The sequence below is a fragment of the Mandrillus leucophaeus genome, unplaced genomic scaffold (assembly GCF_000951045.1).
Source record: "Mandrillus leucophaeus isolate KB7577 unplaced genomic scaffold, Mleu.le_1.0 Scaffold602, whole genome shotgun sequence".
NCBI classification, from domain to species: Eukaryota; Metazoa; Chordata; class Mammalia; order Primates; family Cercopithecidae; genus Mandrillus; species Mandrillus leucophaeus.
The window spans coordinates 625,676-636,366 of NW_012106498.1; the positions used below are offsets into that span (position 1 = coordinate 625,676).

General features: G+C 45.0%; 1 pseudogene; it reads right to left on the reverse strand.

Annotated features, from left to right (window-relative positions):
- The window catches only part of LOC105553695, a 23,046-nt pseudogene extending 14,986 nt beyond the window's left edge, over positions 1-8,060 (reverse strand).
- Positions 8,061-10,691: the final 2,631 nt, after the last annotated feature.

Consider the following 10,691-nt stretch of genomic DNA (forward strand, 5'->3'; position numbering starts at 1 on the left):
GTGTTAGCCAGGATGGTCTCGATCTCCTGACCTCGTGATCCGCCCGTCTCGGCCTCCCAAAGTGCTGGGATTACAGGCTTGAGCCACCGCGCCCGGCCAACAGTTTTTAAGTCTTGTGGAAAAAACTGAAGCTTTCTGAATAAGAAAATGAAACAAATTAAGAATTGCAGTCTCTACCAGTCACTGTGCTAGACACGGCGACTGTTCTACCACTGGATCTTCTCCACAACTCTTTGGTGCTGTAACGATTCTCACCCTCACTTTTAAAGAGAACGCTCTCCCCTTTCTGCTGAGGAGCTCTGACAAACACAGTGCATTGTCCGTCAAGGCTATGCTGTGGTTGGGAACTCAGAAAGTGTCACTGGCATCATCTTTGCCTGCTTCATTTTTGTGTTTGTCAGATCTCAGCAGAAAGGGGAAAGCATTCTCTTTAAAAGTGAGAGTGAGGCCGGGCATGGTGACTCACGCCTGTGATCCCAACACTTTGGGAGGCCAAGGCAGGCAGATCACTTGAGGTCAGGAGTTCGTGACCAGCCTGGCCAACCGGGTGAAATCCCGTCTCTACTAAAAATACAAAATTAGCCAAGTGTGGTGGCGGGTGCCTGTAGTCCCAGCTACTCAGGAGGCTGAGGCAGGAGAATGACTTGAACTTGGGAGGTGGAGGCTGCAGTAAGCCTAGATTGCACCATTGCACTTCAGCCTGGGCAATAGAGTGAGACTGTCTCAAAAAAAAAAAAAAAAAAAAAAAGTGAGGGTGAGAATCATAACAGCACCAAATAATTGTTGAGAAGATCCAGTGGTAGAACAGTTGCCACGTCTAGCACAGTGACTGGTAGACAGACTGCAATTCTTAATTGGTTTTATTTTCTTGTTCAGAAAAGCTTCAATTTGTTCTGCAAGACTCAAAAACTATTTTAAAACTTCATCCTGATTATCAGCTTCTTTCTATTCTATGACTGTGGGATCAAATTACGCGACATAGACGAGACATGACGTGTTCGGTACCTTCATATCATATATTTTCCTAATAAAGAAAGCTTACTATTTTAAAAATTAAACATATTTTTAAATTAACTTCTGTTTCAAAGAATTTTAATCTTTTTATATGTTTAGCAAAGGATTAGGCATTTCACAGAATAAAAATACACAAATGACCCATAAACGCATCATTGTAAATAAAAGGAGTGCAAATAAACATATGATACAATTTTCCACCTATCGGAGTGCCAAAAGAACATTTAAATTTTCTACCTATCGGAGTGCCAAAAGAATGTTTGAAATGTAATTTTCCAGTACTGACATGAGGAAATAGGCACTTGCTCATCACTATCGATACAAGTACAAACGGCCATAACTTTTTTGAAGGCAATTGGAGGTACCTGCCAAAAATGTAAATGACTCCACCCTTTAACCTAGCAATTACACTTCTAGGTGTTGGTCTTACATCAATGATCACTCACTTGTGCAAAGACAGGCATGACATGGTTTGTCATGGCACTGCTTGAATTAGCAAAAACCTGCAACAACCCAAATCTACACCAGCAGAAACTGATTTTAAAAATATGGGTGTATGCCAGGGAATTTATCGGCAAACAATAGGAAGAAAAGAAAAGAATATGAGTGCACGCATACTATGAAATACTAGCATGTCTTTAAAGAAAATAAGGTCTATTTTCAAATGAACAGAAACAGAAGGATGTCCATGTCCATGCGAGAAACCATTTCTGTGAAAATGTTTAAAATAATGTTGGTAGCCTTGGGGATACCTGAATAAAATCCTCTGGCCCAAAGGCCTGGAAATGGAATACAAAATAACAGCACCTAGGCCAGGCACAAGGGCTCAAGCCTATAATCCGAGCACTTTGGGAGGCTGAGACGGGATGATTGCTTAATGCCAGGAGTTTGAGACCAGCCTGAGCAACAGAGATCCTGTCTTTACAAGAAAAATAGCCCTCATCCTTTGAGTGCTCCATAACTACTGATTGCTGTTGTGGATGATGACGATGGTAGTTATGATGGTAATGTGATCTATGCCCAAAATAACTGGAAGAAGGATACTGCCCCTAAAAGATCTTATTCTAACAGTTTCTGCAACATATTAGCAGAGCTTATTTTGTCTTCTCATACTTCTGTCAGCTTTCCAAATTCTTTCAAATGCTTTTTGGGACATGAGCCCAGGGTCAGTGCTGGGTCGGGCCATTTAGATGTTGAAAGGGCAAGGTGATCAGTAAGTCACACCCCCATTCTCTCCCTGTCTGACCTGGCACGGGAGGCGTAATCTATGAGAGCATCTCCCTCATGCCATCACGTTGGAATTGAAGTGCGGAGAGGAGCACCTTCCCCAGAAACCGCGTTGACAGATCGGTCAGTCACTTTGAGGTCAGCCCCCTCCTACCTCAGCGCAAACCTGGCAGCAAGAGGTTGAGAAAAAGCCTGATGGTTCTGGTCATAAACACTTTCAAGGTAAATTGATGGATCTTAAAGTGTGGTCCTTGCATTTCCAGGGCTGATTGCTAAGAATACAGAATATCAAGTCCCCACTTCCTATCTTCCAAGTCAGAATTTGATGAGGGAGGCTGGAGTGAGGCACAGGAATCAGCATTTTAAACAAGCTATCAAGGGAATTATTTTGTGCCCTAAAGTTTGGAAACAACTGAGGAAGACCTTGATAATATTTTGCCCATGGCCGAGTCTTTCAGAATCCCATTTTGTCTGATTATATCTTTGTGTGAAGTATTTTTGCAAGCAGTCAAGTGACGCTATATCTATTCCATTACCCTGGTTTAGAAAATAATTAGAAATAAATGAAGGTTTGTTTTCACTGGGCTCCTCCGTGTATATTCCAGCAATATTAGACACAAGGCAACCCCAAACACAACAATAATAACATTTAGAAAAGAAATAAGAAAACTTCAAGACAAATTACATAGATACAAGCCATTTACCAATTACTTCATTATAAAATATTTATTAAATAACTCAAATATGTATATATGTATATATATAAGTTTATCTTCAGCTCTCAGATATTTCCTATTTGTATTCATTTGTAGTATGTAGTATTTAGTGATAAAATTTTGTTTTTCCCTACTCTTCCCAGCAAAATCTTGAGTGTAACTGTGTCATTGGTTAAAACCATTTAACCACCTATGTGTAACAGTTTTTTTTTTAAATCATTTTCTTCCTTCCTCCCTTCTTTCCTTTCTTTCTTTTCTTTTCTTTTCTTTTTTTTTTTTCAGATGTAGTCTCAGTCTGTCACCCAGGCTGGAGTGCAATGGCATGATCTCAGTTCACTGCAACCTCCATCTCCTGGGTTCAAGCAATTCTCCCACCTCAGCCTCCCGAGTAGCTGAGATTATAGGCACACACCATCATGCCCAGCTAATTTTTGTATTTTTGTAGAGACGGGGTTTCGCCATGTTGGCCAGGTTGGTCTTGAACCCCTGACCTCAGGTGATCCCCCCTCCTCGGCCTCCCAAAGTGCTGGGATTACAGGCGTCAGCCCCTGTGCCAGGCCCCTTCCTTCCTTTCTTCCAATATTTATTGAGCACCTGCTACGTACCCAGCATTGGGAATTTATTAGAGAACAAAGGACAGGTTTACCTATTCATATAGTGTATGTGTAGGATATACAATTACATAAATATAACTTCATGAAGAATTAGAAATAATGCATAAAACCCTGATCCACAGCCATTCCTAATGATGACTCTATGCAGAAAACACAGACTTAGGTTTAAACTTAGTGTTCTTTGTTTGTTTTTGAGACAGAGTCCCACTCTGTCACCCAGGCTGGAGTGCAGAGGCACAATCTTGGCTCACTGCAACCTCCACTTTCTAGGTTCAAGCGATTCTCCTGCCTCAGCCTCCTCAGTAGCTGGGATTACAGACACATGCCACCACGCCTGGCTAGTTTTTTTTTTATTTTTTTGAGACAGAGTCTCACTCTGTCGCCCAGGCTGAAGGGCAGTGGCGCAATGGGCTCACTGCATGCTCTGCCTCCCGGGTTCACGCCATTCTCCTGACTCAGCCTCTGGAGTAGCTGGGAATACTGGCGCCCGCCACCACGCCTGGCTAATTGTTTTGTATTTTTAGTAGAGACGGGGTTTCACCGTGATAGCCAGTATGGTCTCAAACTCCTGACCTCAAGTGATCCAACCACCTCAACCTCCCAAAATGCTGGGATTATAGGCGTGAGCCACAGCGCCCAGCCTAAACTCAGTGTTCTATAATTTGTTAGTGTGATTCCCAGGCAGGTAACATAGATCCTCATCCCCTTTCAGAAAATGCAGATAAAAATGCCAACCTTGGGCCAGGCGTGGTGGCTCACACCTGTAGTCCCAGCACTTTGGGAGGCCGAGAAGGGCGGATCATGAGGTCAGGAGATCAAGACCATCCTGGCTAACACGGTGAAACCCTGTCTCTACTAAAAATACAAAAATTAGCCGGGCGCGGTGGCGGGCGCTTGTAGTCCCAGCTACACGGGAGACTGAGGCAGGAGAATGGCGTGAACCTGGGAGGCGGAGCTTGCAGTGAGTGGGGATTGTGCCACTGCACTCCAGCCTGGGCGACAGAGCGAGACTCCATCTCAAAAAAAAAAAAAAAATTGCCAACCTTGTAGAGTAGTTGAATGAATTAGAAATAGTACATACAAAGCACCTGGTACAGCTCAATAAATTGTAGCCATCCATATCCCTCACCTCAGCCAAAACCCAACTCTATATATATGTGTACACACACACATTCACACACACACACACACACACACACACATATAGAGGATTTATGTATCCATGCTCAATATCTCTGCCCTTTGCCCAGGCACCATCATTTCTAGTGAGATGGACCCCTGCAAGTGGGCTTCCAATTAGCTTTTCTACCTCTGCTCCATTTTCCAGCCTGCCAACAGGGTCATCTCTCTAAAGGCCAATCCAGTGTATTCATGGCAGTCAGAACCTTAGATGTGCCCTGCTGCCCTAAGGATAAAGTTGAACCTCATCACTTAGTCCTCATAGCCCTTCTCGTTCTGGTCCCTGCTCACCTCTCTGTCACGCCTCTTTACTCCCACTAACAGCATTACATTCAAGTCACACCCTCAGACATGCTAAGCCATCTCTTGGCTCTAGGCCTTTAGACAGTCTTCCTCCTCCTCTTCATCTGGCTAGCAAACTCCTCACCATCTTGTCACTTCTTCCAGGAAGCTCTCCATGATGCCCGCTAGAGCATGCTAGGTGCCTTTGTGGTACTCCCGGGGCACCTGGACTTCCTCTGTCAGTCATGGGCTTATCACATGTCCTGGTGGCTGGCCGTTTATTAGTACACAGCCTCTGGGGTCAGTTCGCGGGAGTTCAGCTTCCAGCCTTGACACTTAGCGACAAAGCCTTAAATAAGTTACTTAACTACACTGGGCCTCAGTTTTCTCAATTGTTGTAGACAATAACAGTACCTACCTCACAGGTTTGTGGTAAGAATTAAATGAGAACATGCATGTAAATTGATTAGCACCTATTAGGAATTCAATAAAGAACGCAATAAATTATTATATTTGCCTTAATCACTAAGGATAGGGGCTATGATTGCCTTCCCAATATCTATTCCATCCTACCACCATTGCATTTGGGTAGAATAACCTTCCCCACCAGCTCCACAGATGGGATCTGATTAGTTCAAGAGTAAACTACAGCGTGCGTTAGAATCACCTGGAGGGCTTGCTGAGCACAAGTTGCCAAGCTCTCTCCCCACAGAGTTGCTGATTCCATTTCTGATCCCAAGGATTTGCACTTCTAGCAAATTCCCAGGGGATGCTGATAACTGCTGGCCGGGAGGCCACACTTAAAGTAACACTGGTCTAAATCAATCAGGATATCTTATTTCCTTTGCCTTATGATTGAGTCGGGGATGGGCTTGGATCTGTGGATTCAATCACATGGATGTATGATTGCAGGAGAATGCCCCCTCCCACCTCCCCAGTGTAAAGCAACAGCTGCAGATACTGCTGGTAACCAAACTGAAACCATGAACAAAAAAGAAGTCAACCCTAGGCTGTAACTGACACACAGAAGAGAGAAGGCCCAAGAGAATCACAAAGAAACCAAGTAGGAGCCTGGCTGAATGGTGCTGGAAGCCACAAATGCCTCATGAATTACTGGGGATAATATGTTCCTTTTATTGTTTAAGTCAGTTTTTGTTGAGTTTTCTGTTACTTGCAACCAAAATATTCCTGATACAATATTACCAGCTCTGTGAAGGTAAGAACTGCATTTGGCCCTTCGATATTCCATGCTAGATCTGAGTATGGCACACAAAGTGGATGCTCAGTAAACATATTTTGGCCCGACATGGTGGCTCACACCCATAATCTCAGAGCTTGGGGAGGCCAAATTGGGAGAATCATATGAGGCCAAGAGTTCAAGACCAGCCTGGGCAACATAGCGAGACTCCATTTCTACAAAAAATACAAAAATTATCCAGGTGTGTGGCACGTATTTGTAGTCCTAGCTACTCAGGAGGCAGAGGTAGGAGGATCACTTGAGCCCAGGAGTTCAAGGCTGCAGTGAGCTATGATCCCATTACTGCACTCCAGCCTGGGCAACAGAGTGAGACCCTGTCAATCAATCGATCAATCAATCAATTTCAACCCACCCAAGGATATCCACTCTCTTACAGAGCAGCTGGTAACAGCCTTAGTTGGGGGTGAGGAAGCAGTCTCAAAGCTGGTCCACTCCTTGCCTGGTCTCTGTCCTGCATCCCACTCTACCTCTCCTGTGTTAAAATGTACCTGGCTTGTTTCAAGGCCTGAGTTGCTCCATCTTAGGCTACATTCTTCCAAATAGAAGTTCAGTTCTAGTAATGAGTCTTGACCTCTGATTTCCATTGAAAGTTTCACTTTCCTCCAATGAGCTTTGCAAAGTGAGTCTGCCTTCTTTAATGATTAATGGATGAGAGCATGTATTCTGTAATACTCTGTCCCTCACCTAGACTGGGCACACTCTCTTGGGGCTCTCTATCAAATTTATTTCTTCTGCCATCATAACCAGCTGTCTGTGCATGGTGGTGATGGCCTGAGCAGTTAAATCCTCTAGAGGGGCATGTCCCTTGCATTCATTTCCCCCAAGAGTGGGAAGCTGTTGCTGCCAGAACAAATTACCACTAACTTAGTGGCTTAAAATAACAGAAAATGTATTCACTTACAATTCAAGAGGCTAGAAGACCAAAATCTATGTATCAGCAAAGGCATGCTCCCTTTGAAGGCTCTTAGGGAGCCACCCTTGTCTCTTCCTTGCCCCTTTCAGCTTCTGGTGTCCTCAGATGTTCTTTGGCTTGTGGCAGCACGATTTCAATCTCTGTCTACTTCAGTCTTCTCACAGCTGTCTTCTCTGTGAGTCTCTGTGTGTTCTTTTCCATCTCTCTCCTATTTTTTCAATACATTTTTTTTTTTTTTTTTCCAAGACAGGGTCTTGCTTTGTTACCCAGGCTGGGAGTACAGTGGCACGATCATGGCTCACTACAGCCTTCACCTCTTGGGCTCAAGCAATCTTCCCACCTCCTGAGTAGCTTGGGACTGCAGGCATGCACCACATGCCTGACTAATTTTTTGTTGTTGTATTTTTTGTAGAGATGGGGTTTCACCATGTTGCCCAGGCTGGTCTCAAACTCCTGGACTCAAGTAATCCTCCTGCCTTGGCCTCCCAAAGTGCTGGGATTACAGGCGTGAGCCACCACAGCTGGCCCTTTTCCATCTCTTATAAGGACACTCACTGGATTTATATCCCACTCTAATCCGGTATGATATCATCTCAATTCTTACCTTAATTACATCTGCAAAGACCCTATTTCCGAATAAGCTCACGACCTGAGATTCCAACTGGATATGAATTTGGAGAGGACCCTATTCAACCACATCTCTTTAGGTCAGGGTCCTTACCAAAAACACATTCCTCACCTGCCGTGAGCAACACCATGAAACACTCACCACCTGGCAGCCACTGCTGAAGCACCCGGATGATTGTCGCTGGTGCTTCCAGAATGCACTTAGTGAAGCCATGACATAAAAGAGTCATCTCTGGCTGGGCGTGGTGGCTCATGCCTGTAATCCCAGCACTTTGAGAAACTGAGGCAGGTGGATCACTTGAGGCCAGGAGTTCCAGACCAGCCTGGCCAACATAGTGAAACCCCATCTCTACTAAAAATATAAAAATTAGCCGGGCATGGTTGTGGGCACCTGTAATCCCAGTTACTCAGGAGGCTGAAGCAGGAGAATTGCTTGAACCCAGGAGGCAGAGCCTGCAGTGAGCTGAGATCGCGCCATTGCACTCCAGCCTGGGCAACAGAGCGAGACTCCATCCTAAAAACACAAAAAAAGAGTCATCTCCAAGAGGCACTTGCAATGCAGGAGAATGGGGCTGAGCCCAGGATGCTAGGGGAACCAGAGGAGGGACTCAAAACTCAGAATAAGTGTGTGGGAGGATGGTGGGTTGGGGTGGAATGGTGCAGGATACAGTAGTCTGGCTGGAGTCGGAGGGCCAGAATCAGAGACCAGGGTCTTCCCTCTCATACCTCTCCTAGCAGACAAGCTACACTTTGCTGAATCACCTCCCTCATTGGAGGCTGCCTTTTATATTCATTTCAAGTGGATTCAACTGATAAACAAAGGTTGCTGGTCCACTAGGAGACTATGGTAGTGTCTGTAACAGCCTAGATTCCAACACTTGGTTACCCAGAGGGGTGGATGTTACAGGAAGAAAGTGGATCTACCATCCAGACACTCACTCTCTTGACCCAGCTTGCTACTAACCTGGTATTACTCTCTGCAGTTCATTTAATCAGAGGACGAGAAAGAGGTGAAAGCAACAGGGCCTATGGATATGAGGAGGAGTTGGGGGTTGGGGGGTAGAGCGATCATCAGTAGCCAAGATTTGTTTTCCCCATAAATTTCCAGACGGCAGGGTGCCTTGTCATTTTCTTCTTCATGATCTCCTGAGGGTCCAACCACAATAGATCTTTCATAAAAATTAACAGAAAAATAAAAATATTAAGACTTGGCCAGGGGGCCGGGCGCGGTGGCTCATGCCTGTAATCCCAGCACTTTGGGAGGCTGAGGCGGATGGATCATCTGCGGTCAGGAGTTCAAGACCAGCCTGGCCAACATAGTGAAACCTTGTCTCTACTAACAAAAAAATTAGCCAGGCGTGGTGGTGCATGCCTGTAATCCCAGCTACTCAGGAGGCTGAGGCAGGAGAATCTCTTGAACACAGGAGGTAGAAGTTGCTGAGATTGTGAGTTGAGATTGTGCCACTGCACTCCAGCCTGGGTAACAGAGCGAGACTCCGTCTCAAAAAAAAAAAAAAAAAGACTTGGCCAGGGGCACTGCCTCATACCTGTAATTCCAGCACTTTGGGAGACTGAAGTGGGAGAATCACTTGAGCCCAGGAGTCTGAGGCTGCAGTGAGCTAGGATCACACCACCACTCAGGTCGTGATGAAAACAAAAAATTAAGGCTCATGGTGAATCTTTCTCTCAATTCCCAGAATCAGGAATAAGTGCTTCTTCAGAAAAAATAATGATGATAATAATAATAATAATATAAAAAGCCTTGCTTTTAATGTCATGGACCATGTTTAACTTTCATTTTCTTCATATTTTCTTCATCACGACCTGAAGCCACCTTGCTTGTGTCTGCCTTTGCTTGTCCAGCCACAGGCACTAGGTTGCTGGCTGCTGAAGAGCAGACAACCAGGGGTCCTGCCAGCCCTGCATCCCACCTGCAGGCCGTGCACCATCTTCATCTTTCCCTACTCTTATTTTCTTCCGGGTGTGGGCTTGCTTCATCTTTTCCCATTCTTATTTTCACTCATTATTTTTTATCTGGTTGCATCATCTGCAGTTTTGCAAGCCACCTTGAATCCCTTTCTGGAAAATGGCCAGGCATACACAAGTACATTATTAATCCATGCCTGTAATAGCTTAGATTCCAACGCTTGATTACCCAGAGGGGTGGATGCTACATCAGCATACTCTTGCAGAGACAAACCAACTCCTTTATTCAACTTATTCCTTTCTCAGTGTCTGTTACACACTGGTCACTGTACTAGGGGTCACAGTGTCAGACACTAAACAAGCAGACAAGAAAATAAATTCTGACAAAGTACAATTAGTGCAAGGGAGAAAATAAGCAGAAAAACAGGGGTGGGTGTCAGCATTTGTATAGGAAAGTCCTCTCCGAGGAGATGACATTTCAGCAGGGACTGGAAGACAAGCAGAGGTGGGGGGAGTCATCCTGGTGAGCAGCACAGGAAAACTGTGCTGGGTTGGGTTTTAGGAATTACAGAGGCCCGTGTGTATGAGGGGGAAGGGGCAGGTATCAAGAGAAGACAGGGGTCGGGCATGGTGGCTCACGCCTGTAATTCCAGCATTTTGGGAGGCCAAGGTGGCAGATCACTTGAGGTCAGGAGATCGAGACCAGCCTGGCCAACATGGCGAAACACCGTCTCTACTAAAAATATAAAAATTAGCTGGGCGTGGTGGTACATGACTGTAATCCTAGCTACTCAGGAGGCTGAGGTAGGCAATTGCTTGAACCCAGGAGGCAGAGGTTGCAGTGAGCTGAGATTGTGCCACTGCACTCCAGCTTGGGCAACAGAGTGAGACTCCATCTCAAAAAAAAAAAAAAAAAAAAGAGAGAGAGAGAGAAG